Genomic DNA, 9807 nt, shown 5'->3' with positions numbered 1-9807 from the left:
TGATCCGCACGACGGTCTAATGTCTCAGGCATCTGCTCATGTCTAGTCTGGAGGGCCTTTCCCACCCTGCCCCCCAGCCCGGGCCCGCCGCACCACCAGTTCCCACAATGGTGAGAAAGCAGGCTTTTCGAAGGGAATGGGTGGCGATGGGGGGTGTTGTCGGGCGAGCAGCTATTGAGGGAGGGAGAGAGTGAGAGAGAGTACGAGGCTGAATGATAATGTGAAAATGCATGGCGCTGTTCATTAACACACAAGCTTTGCAGCTGCACATGTTGGCCAAGGACACACACGCTCATGTGTCTCACTTTTCCGCCTCGGGTTGCTGCCAGAGTCACTGCAGGCCAGCTAAGCGGCATGATAACGAGAGATTTGCACGTATATATGGGCATGAGGCTAGAGCCGTGATGCTTGTAAAATTCTGAACCCTTGATATCTGTAATGATTTGAAAGAACAGTCTGCTTTCTGTATCCTGAAAAAGGTTTCTCATCCTATTCTTCTAATCGTACTCGTATCGCTTAGTTACAATTACAAGGCAAGGAGCTGAAAATTAAATCTAAGGGCAAAGAATTATTGTGCAAGATCCACTAGGAAATATTTGGAGTATCTTTGTGTAGGTGCAAATAATTTTGATTCACTCTGCAACCATTGCAACAGAAGTGCATTTTTACTGAATACTAGCACGCAGCTTCATGCTCAAAAATAAATGATTTGACGCAAGAAAATGTGTAGCAAACAAATATCTAAGAAAACGAGTGAGCATGATTGACCACAGATGTTTCTTTTTATCTTAAATGATTCCAGTATGTCCTATTTGCTTTATTAGCGTCAGAAATTTTCCAGCACAATAACATACATAAAGACACTTTTTGAAACGTTGCAATTTTTTTTAGGAAAACCCCAGTGTTGCATGCATTAATCTGCAATATTTATCAGGTGGAAACATGCCGTGCTGAGAACTGCCTGGTGTGCTCCGGGGAATAAAGAAGCACCATGACAAGAGAGGATGGCAGGTTTCCTTCAACCTGTGCCAGCTCATTAATTTTGTTGCTACCCAGCACCCCCCGCAACCAACACCAACCACCACCACCAATCCTCACCCCCCTTCCTCACATCACCCCTTAACTGCTAATTAACGGGAGCAGACCGCAGCAGACAAGAGAGAGGCCATGTGTGACTGTGGAGGAAATGGGGGAAACTCTTCTTCTCTCCTTTCCCCCCGTAAGTTGCCTCCTCCTCAACCCCACTGACCATCACTGGTACCCAACAGTAAACCATGATGCAGCTCACCTCAAGTACCAGCCCAGCCATTTTAGATGTCTCGATGAACGATCTCCCAAGATGGCTCCTCTGAGCATGCCCATGCTCCAGGTCTTTGTCTATCTCCTGGCAAAGCCAGTGTCTCCGCTGGCGATACAGATGGCACCAGGGGCTTCTGGGTAAAAACAGGCGAGGGTGTCGGAGGAGGTGGCAAATTCGGACCAGCCATTTTCCCCTTCTTGTTTTTGCTTGATGATGACTCTGTTAAGGAATTTTGATGTTCACAGACAAGGGAACATGAGAGTGTTATTCATTCAGGGGAATTATTGTAATTGTGGACAGCATTTAAATGAAGGGCCATTATTAAAAACATTGATATTTTCCCAAGCAGTGCATAGTATAGAACACTTTTAAAGCTCTGCGCAACTACAAAGACCAGTTTGTTTTCAGGACATGAGTGTGTATTCTACTGCAATAAAAGCCCCAGAAAAAAAAAAAATCTCCCACATTATACGGGTACAAAGGTAAAAATCAAGGACGACCTGATTCCATACATAAGCCTCAAGTGTTTTTTATTCCCCTTCTTAAAGAGGCACACCAGGTTCACACACTACCTATAACAGAGGAAAGCTCCGGAAAGGACTCAGGCCACAGCCTTTTCACATATCCAATACCTGACTAAGAAACAAAGCAATTAGTCCGGGTTGACAGTAACAGCTAGTTAACAGAATGAATGAAAACTCATCTCACTTTGGAGCTCTTTAGGCTCTAGTGGCATTCTTCGAACTGAGTGCATGCAACACGCATAGAGCTGAAGTACCAAGTTTAGAAGTTCAGCTCCTGCCTGCAGGACGGCCTTGGCCTTCTCATTGAGCCAACGCACAATGTGCTCCAAAGAACTCGAGATTTTAAACACAGACGCCAAGTGTTTTTTTTTAACCCTGCTTCACTCGTCAGCTGCTTTATTAGAGGTTCTGGAAGGTTTGGACAAAGCATTAGCTTTTCTTTTCTTTTATCTAAACAAAGTTATAATTGAGGCTGTGTTTTCTTTGCTATGTGAATACTATTGAAAAGGACAAATCAATATGAGCCCCGACAAGGCTGGTGGGGCAACGTGTCCTGAGTAGACATGGGTGAACAGAATTGATAAATACCAAAGGTGTAAAAACGTGCTTTAACACTACTAACATTTTTTTGTCATATTGTTTCAGTTTACAGTTTTTTTCATAAAATACAAGGGAAAGTTCTGTCATGACCAGAGTTGTTTTTTTGTGTTTTTTTTTTACTGTATAGCCTTTGATAATACAGTGATGCCCCTCCCTCATCTGTTGTTTGACACTGCTGGTCAGCTGGCTTACAGAAGGGTCCTACCATCTGGCTTACAAGAAAATAATATTTTACAGTTTCCAAATTCTGGAAATATGGACAAGTGTGGTGTGAAAATCACGGAAGAGCAACCTATCTTTCCTACAAAAGCTAACAATATCTGCAGAGCAGCTGATTGCAGACTAGCTATCTGAGCAGATAGCAATTAGAAGTAACTAATTTATATTCAAATGTAAAATTATAAATAACTCTTAGACACTAGCTTGAAAGGAAGAGTAGAAAAACTGGATGTGTTTGGAAAGAGTCAAAAATAAAAATAATAATAATATTTTATTGATAATGTCATTAATAATCTCATACTGGCCAAAGGCAGATTCGGGGTGATTTAATTAAATAACTAAACAGAGATCTCTTCTCTTGTTAGAGGGACACCGTTTCTTCACCTCTACCCTTTCAGCACCAATCAATTGGTCTAGTTTTCACTTGATTGGCCATCACCAGGTCTGACTGGTGATCACAAGGTTACATATCAAAGGATAGTTTTTTCCCCCTAATCATTTTGAGAAGGGGATCTTTGATCTTAATGCATCAAGATCAAAAATGTAAAAAATGTTCAGTCCCCTGGTGCATAAATAAACAGTAGGTTCACTGATACAGTTTGTTTGGAGCTTAGTAAGAAGCAGACAAAGAATAATCCTCAACAGGATAGTATTAGTGGTTTAGTATCATAGTCTGTGTAAGTCATGTTTAGTTGTGTTGTTTTAAAAAAGGTTTGCACAAAAAGTTTGTCTGATTGAAGTAGTTTGGGGGGGGGGACAAATTAGGAACTGTGGGAAAAATCTAAACTTTCTAAGAATGGGGATTCTTACTTTCAATAAAAAAAAAAATCTAAAAATGAAAATAAAAAAGGGTTCCACTGTGCTCGTAAAAGTGAGCAAATCACACCACAAAGTAGGTGAAAAAAGTAATTTTTTATGCCTTTATTTTACAAGTTAATAGAAGTAAAATCAGAACTGATTGACACATTGTGACCAAGCGTGGTCTTCATCATGGTCAGTGTCTGTTTTCCTGCTAACTTTTCAAGCTGATTCAACAAACAACCCCAAACTAATTAGTAAACTCACTAGTGCTGTTCACATGTCATCACATTGTGAGATGAATTAAAAGGAACAAAAGGACAATATAAAAAAGAGAATAAAAATGTTAATTAGCAGATCATATCAGAAATAAACTGGCTTGAAACAATACAATCTTAATTTGTGTGTTTACTAGTAATCACCTTCTATAATAATAATTTTACCTGAAACTGAAATTCTTTTGAAATGTCAAAATGTTAACATGGCTTTTTGGGTTCCCCAGGAATAGATAACAGGTTACAACAAAATAGGGTCAAATTGTCAGCTTTGAGGCCTCAGTCAATTCAAATTAACTCCAGGGAATTCATAGAAATACAAGACATTTGAGTGAAATGCATACACAAGAGAAAGATTACCTTATATAATAATATATATATATAGTGTTACACTCTATGATTTGATGTGCATTTTTGCTATGGAAGACAATTACTTGTCTTTTGTAATACAGAAATAACACGCAATAGAAGCATGTTAAAATTAATTTTTAAAAGAATGCTATTTGTTACGTTTAATTTTATCATCCACCACCAACAATCCTTACAGCAACAAATGTTTCTTACCATGATAATCTTCCTGTGGAGCAACATCACCCCACACACACACACACGCCTTCCTCAGGGGCGAACACACAGCTGATGGAAGTCATTTCTACTTTCGGTTATCTAGCTTTATGACAGGTATTTAAAACTCATACAGCTAGATAACCAAAGACAGAAACAGACCCCCCTCTGCACTTTAGGTATGCTGAGCAATCTTCTGACATAACGATGAGGATGAGGCGTCTTCACAAGGCCTGGAATATTTATACAACCCCAGTTAATTTGACCCTCAGTTGATGAAAGATTTGTATCATCACCATAAACAACAACAAAAAAATATTCTGCCTTAAGTATTTGAGGCGATTATCCCGTTTTCTCGCGATAGGTCAGAACGTGCCCCAGCGGAGGCCCACTGACGTTTTTCAGACTAATCGCGAAGTGTAAAGAAGACGTATTTAATGTCTGGAACATATTAGAAATACAAAACAGCATATTATCTTCATTTACATAATTAGTAATAATAATAAAAAAGCCAGGTAAACATTCCAGGAGGGTTGTGACGTGTAACACTTCTCTTTCGTCATTGTTTTCTTCTTATTTTTAAATGTTTTCACCAAGTAACTTAGTACATTGTATCACCCAACCACTTTAAGTTGATGTCTTAATTTAATTCTACTGTCTGTAATGTTTCGTTCTTATTTATTAGGTTACTATTTTGGACCAACATCATGGTGTTTCAGATTTAACTTAAGTTTGCATTAAAGGGGTATTTTACCTCACTGTATAACGTGATCTGAAGAGCATTAACACGAACCTGACATCATCACAGGCGAAAGGATGTTCGAATAAACAAAACTGCATTTTTTTCCTCCTAATAATAACAAAAAAATATTTCCAATCTAAATTGAGCTGGGCTTTAAGAGGCTCTAATTATCTGTTGGCTCTTTAGTTCTCCCGAGGGCCAAGATTCCCTACTTTTAATGAGAGTTGTGATTGGCCTACTTCTGAAACTAGATTATTTCACATCACAAGGACTAATCCGCACATATGTTATAAAAAAATAAAAAATAAAAAAAATCCAAAATTGTTCCTGAACATAACAGAAGGCCTGGGGTCCAAGAAACATTTAACATTCTGGGGATTTGTCCAGAAAGGGTTTTAAGGTTGTTTAAAGACCATTTAGCGCTGTGTGCGCTCTTATTGTAAATGAGACACAAGGGTGTTTCCACCCTTTAAATACGATATCTGCTCTTGTAAAAAATAAAATAAAATAAAATAAAAAATCATTTGTAATAAGCATCCATCATCATCGTTGAAAAATGTTATACCTGGAAAGATTAAATACATTTATAATGCACTGATACGCGAGCAGATTTGTCGATTTCCAGAGGCGTTTCTGACCTGTGTGTCGCCAGCAGAGCAAAACTCTAGAGCCAAAATGTCTTCAATTTGAGGTCGTGCTGAATCTTCCGGGTGGATTTTCCCTGCGTTTACATCTGGTTTCCATGCAGACAGAGTCAATAGATCCTTCTCCATCCTCAGTCCTCCAGCTTCTGTCTCTCCTCCAGCCTGCGCTCTTCCTCCACTGTCTGACAACCAGCTCCCGCACTGACATCATGCCAGGACCAGGGCCGCGAATTGACCAATCACAGACTAAGAACTCTGCAAAGATCTTCAAATTGCAGATTGATGTCCCACTCCGAGCTGTTAATTTTTTGTGCTACTAATTAAACACGAATTGTGTAAGTGAATCCAAGTTGCGTTTTAATTTTTGCTGAACAATTTAAGCTTTTTGAACTTTTTCTGTTTTTGTCACGATAAAACCACTGACTTCAATATTTTTTAGATACTTAATGTAACAGACCTCTTGCAAATTAATGCATGAGCTGTATATGCTTGTGAGGTGCTTTGCTAATTGATCATCTACCTTGAATTTAACTCCACGTCTTCCTCTTAACTCCCTGAGAAAAAGTACATGTCTACCAAGCATGATGTTGTCACCACAATGTTTTACAATGGGAATGGTCTGGACAGGGAGATGTGCTGTGACGGTTTTCTGGAATACGCAACGTTTTGCTTTAAAGTTTTATTTAGGTCTCATTGGAGCAGGGCACCATCTGCCACATTTTTGCTATGCACTCTATATGGCTTGTGACAATCTGGAAATTTGACTTCTTACAGCTTTCCTTTGGGCAGTTTTGTATGACACAAAATATCTTGTGATACAGCTTTGTAGCCTAACCTTTACTTTAAACTTTTCCATCAGCTTATCCCGACCCCGCTGTGTTCCTTTTGGTGCTGCTTGTTCACAATGTTCTCTAACAAATGCTGAGCCCTTCATAAAACAGCTGTGAGAATAATGTATACAAAAGTGGATCCTATTTACTAGTTAGGAAGCCTGAGGCTAAACAGTTGTGTTTGTGCAGAAACATCAGAGTTAGGGGTGCTAAATACATAAACAAATATTTCTTCAAATTATCCACTGCTTTGCATTGGTCTATAACTTAAAACCAAAATTATAATAATAAAAATAGGACTTTTAAGACACTATTCAGTTGTTACACATTGTGGAGCTATCGATTCCAAAACATGAGGCCCAATTTTAGTCTTAAAACGTTTCTCATAATTGTCATTATTTAACTTATTTAAAGGCAATGTTTGCTTTTGTTCTGTAAAAGTTAAAAGCAGAGTTAAAGAAATAAAATAAAAGTATGACCAGTTATGTTAGAATCTTCAATGAGTGTAAATAGCTTACCAGTAGAGGATTATAAATGGCTGCAGCTAAGTGTGAGCTCTCTTGAGAAATACAAGATCTTTGAGGTTTGATTTTTTTTCTTTTTTTTTGGCAAATTAACATTATGATCCATTGCCAAGATTGGACTGAAAAGTTCCCTCCAAATTTGTGTGAGGAGGAAAAGATAATTTTTCTGAGTAGTTTTAATGATGACACCTCCTCCATTAGATAATGATGACATGTTAAGTTTCCAGCATGAATGGTCAGATTTAAAGTATAGGCCATAATGATTCACTTATGTGACTGGGACTGGGATTCTTATCTTTTGAATATTTTGGTGCACGTTGAGCTATTATTGTATGGTGAATTTCAAATGCCTCCTAAATAAACTTCGGTAATTATTTTAAATGTCTATTTCAGGCTATGTACCTACCTGCCAGATGACAAATTAAACTGCCCAACGAGTAGGTAAAACTCTGACCTTTATTTCAGCTGAACTCTGTCTGGCATAATTTGGTAATTAAAACTCACAGAAAATAATTTTAGGTCCAGTAATTAAGATCTCAATATATTTTTTAGTTTGCTTATGTTCTTATTTATTTATCTCTCTACTGTGATCTCCGACACACAGACCTGCATGACACAGGGCAAATGAATAAAAATGAAGTTATGTTTCAAGCTAGCAACAATCAATGCAACTGTCCATTTACTGACATAATCCATGATTAACATTTGGAAAGCATGAAATAGAAGCATCCACGAGACTCAAAGCATTCAAGTTGCAAGGTAAACCAATGCCTACTGTTTCTCACGAACAGACACGAGTGACTGCAGAGCGGCACTCTTCATAGCATTCCAAAGATATTGTCTGGATGAAAGAGAAAATATATTATTTTAATGTTCTCTGGCATATTTAACAGGACAATGGGAGGCAGTGAATTATGCAGCTAGGAGGCTCTGTCTAAAGGAGAGCTTGTCTGGAGGTCGGAAATCAAGTCCCACAGCCTTTAAAGAAAAGGAAACAGAAGAGTTTTGCCCCTTTTTAGAAATACTTGTTAGAGCGACAAATTGAAAAAGACAAATAGATCTGTCTTGTAGGTAAGCTTCTTACCTACAAGACAACTAACTTACAACTAACTAAGTAATAGTTGTCCAGTCTAAAAATCTGGTCAGTGTACAACTCTGATCAGATGAGATTGTAACTAAATATTCAAGCCTAAAAACTAAACACTATTTGTGGTGCCAAACTCACTATGCACGAGTCTGAACAAACCATCTCTATCCCTGGTGGTGGAAGCATTATGTTGTTGGGACAGTAAATATGGGTAGAGTTAAATAAAATGCCTGGAGCTAAAGTACAAAGCAATCCTACATATATAATAATATGTAAAAACCACCCAGCAGGACAATGGCCATTAAAGTTAGAGATCAAATTTGTTGACTCTCAATGTTTTTCATGTGTTACATGACTCTGCTCCAGCACACCTGATTTGATACCTCCTTGGGATGCCATCAAGTGCTGCTGGAGTCTGTAAATCAGACTTCTGTAATTCTGAAAACAGAATATGACTGAACATAATGATTGGAGAAGCTCACATTAGCATATCATGTTAGTAACTATTCATTGTCCATTTTAACCCCTACAAAGGTGTTAAAATGGACAATGAAAATCATTCATTTATGTATGGTCCACCAAAAGAACATAAATAATAAAAAAAAACTCTAGCAATTGTTAAAGAGTAAAACCACCAATTATTGATAAAGGAAAATGAAGATGTAAAGGACAAGTTTTAGCAGTCTATATACTGCAGTGCCGCTTATCCCCGCGGCTCTCTACTCCCTCTCCTGCCCGCCAACAGTATGGTCCTCAAAAAAGCAACCTCAAAAAATTGAATGACTACAAATAATTGAAAATAGCATTTATAGTTCAGAAAATGCATTTCGACTCTGAATTTCAAATATGATGTGGATGTGCAAAGTGCCATCCAGTGGGGTGAGACGGCCAAGTGCAGCACTAAAACAAGACCGACAACCAGGCTTCCTTCGCCCTTGAGTCCACATTAGAAGCCAGGCTCAATATGTCAAAATACATCTAATAGCTGCTGCAGTTTCCACTGTCTCTAATGTCAAATGCTTGGCGGGGTTGAACATGCAGCTCGGGGATTATTTAAATCAATGAAAAGACTTGACACAAACATCAACTCTAAAATTAAAAAATGCGACCGCGGCAGGACTCGAACCTGCAATCTTCTGATCCGAAGTCAGACGCCTTATCCATTAGGCCACGCGGCCCCGACAGTCTCATAAGGGAACGCTGACAAATATCACTGTCTACCGTCCTGACGTATGACTGGCTGTTATTTATTCCGTTACGTTTTTACACAGGGTGACGTGCGCGTATGGAGTGGTTTGCAAAAGAAAGAAGAACCATCTTCTCCGTACAAGTCTTTATCCTATGTATTTATTTAACGAATTTAAAGGTTTATGAATCATCCAGACCGTGTGGTGTCGCTATAGTTTAACCTTTTGGATTTGGTGTTAAAACTCAAACTGGATGGGACGCAAAGATGCCTTCGTTCGGTTAGAAGCGGACTTCACAATAAATCCCACCGCCTGAAACAAGTAAGCTAAAGTGTGCGTTTCTCTCTTGTCCTCTGTCACCGAGTTAAAAAAAAAGCTACGTTTAATGATTATATAGTAAGTTACTTCGAGATGAACACGTGGGAGCTGTGTTTGCAAACAGTGTTTTTGTGGTGAAAAAGAATTCAGGCTCATTTGTATTTGCAGAGGGCTTACAATTGTGAGGAGGCTTGT

The 9807-nt window shown here is 38.6% G+C and overlaps 1 non-coding gene across 1 annotated transcript; it reads right to left on the bottom strand.

Moving 5' to 3' along the window:
• Positions 1-9212: 9212 nt before the first annotated feature.
• On the bottom strand, positions 9213-9285 carry trnar-ucg (transfer RNA arginine (anticodon UCG)). Its single transcript has one exon. It is a non-coding gene; the product is annotated as a tRNA-Arg (tRNA).
• Positions 9286-9807: the final 522 nt, after the last annotated feature.

This window comes from Xiphophorus hellerii, chromosome 2 (genome assembly GCF_003331165.1).
Source record: "Xiphophorus hellerii strain 12219 chromosome 2, Xiphophorus_hellerii-4.1, whole genome shotgun sequence".
Lineage (NCBI taxonomy): Eukaryota > Metazoa > Chordata > Actinopteri > Cyprinodontiformes > Poeciliidae > Xiphophorus > Xiphophorus hellerii.
The sequence above is the reverse complement of the archived record's forward strand: the minus strand, read 5'-3'. Positions and strand labels throughout refer to the sequence as shown.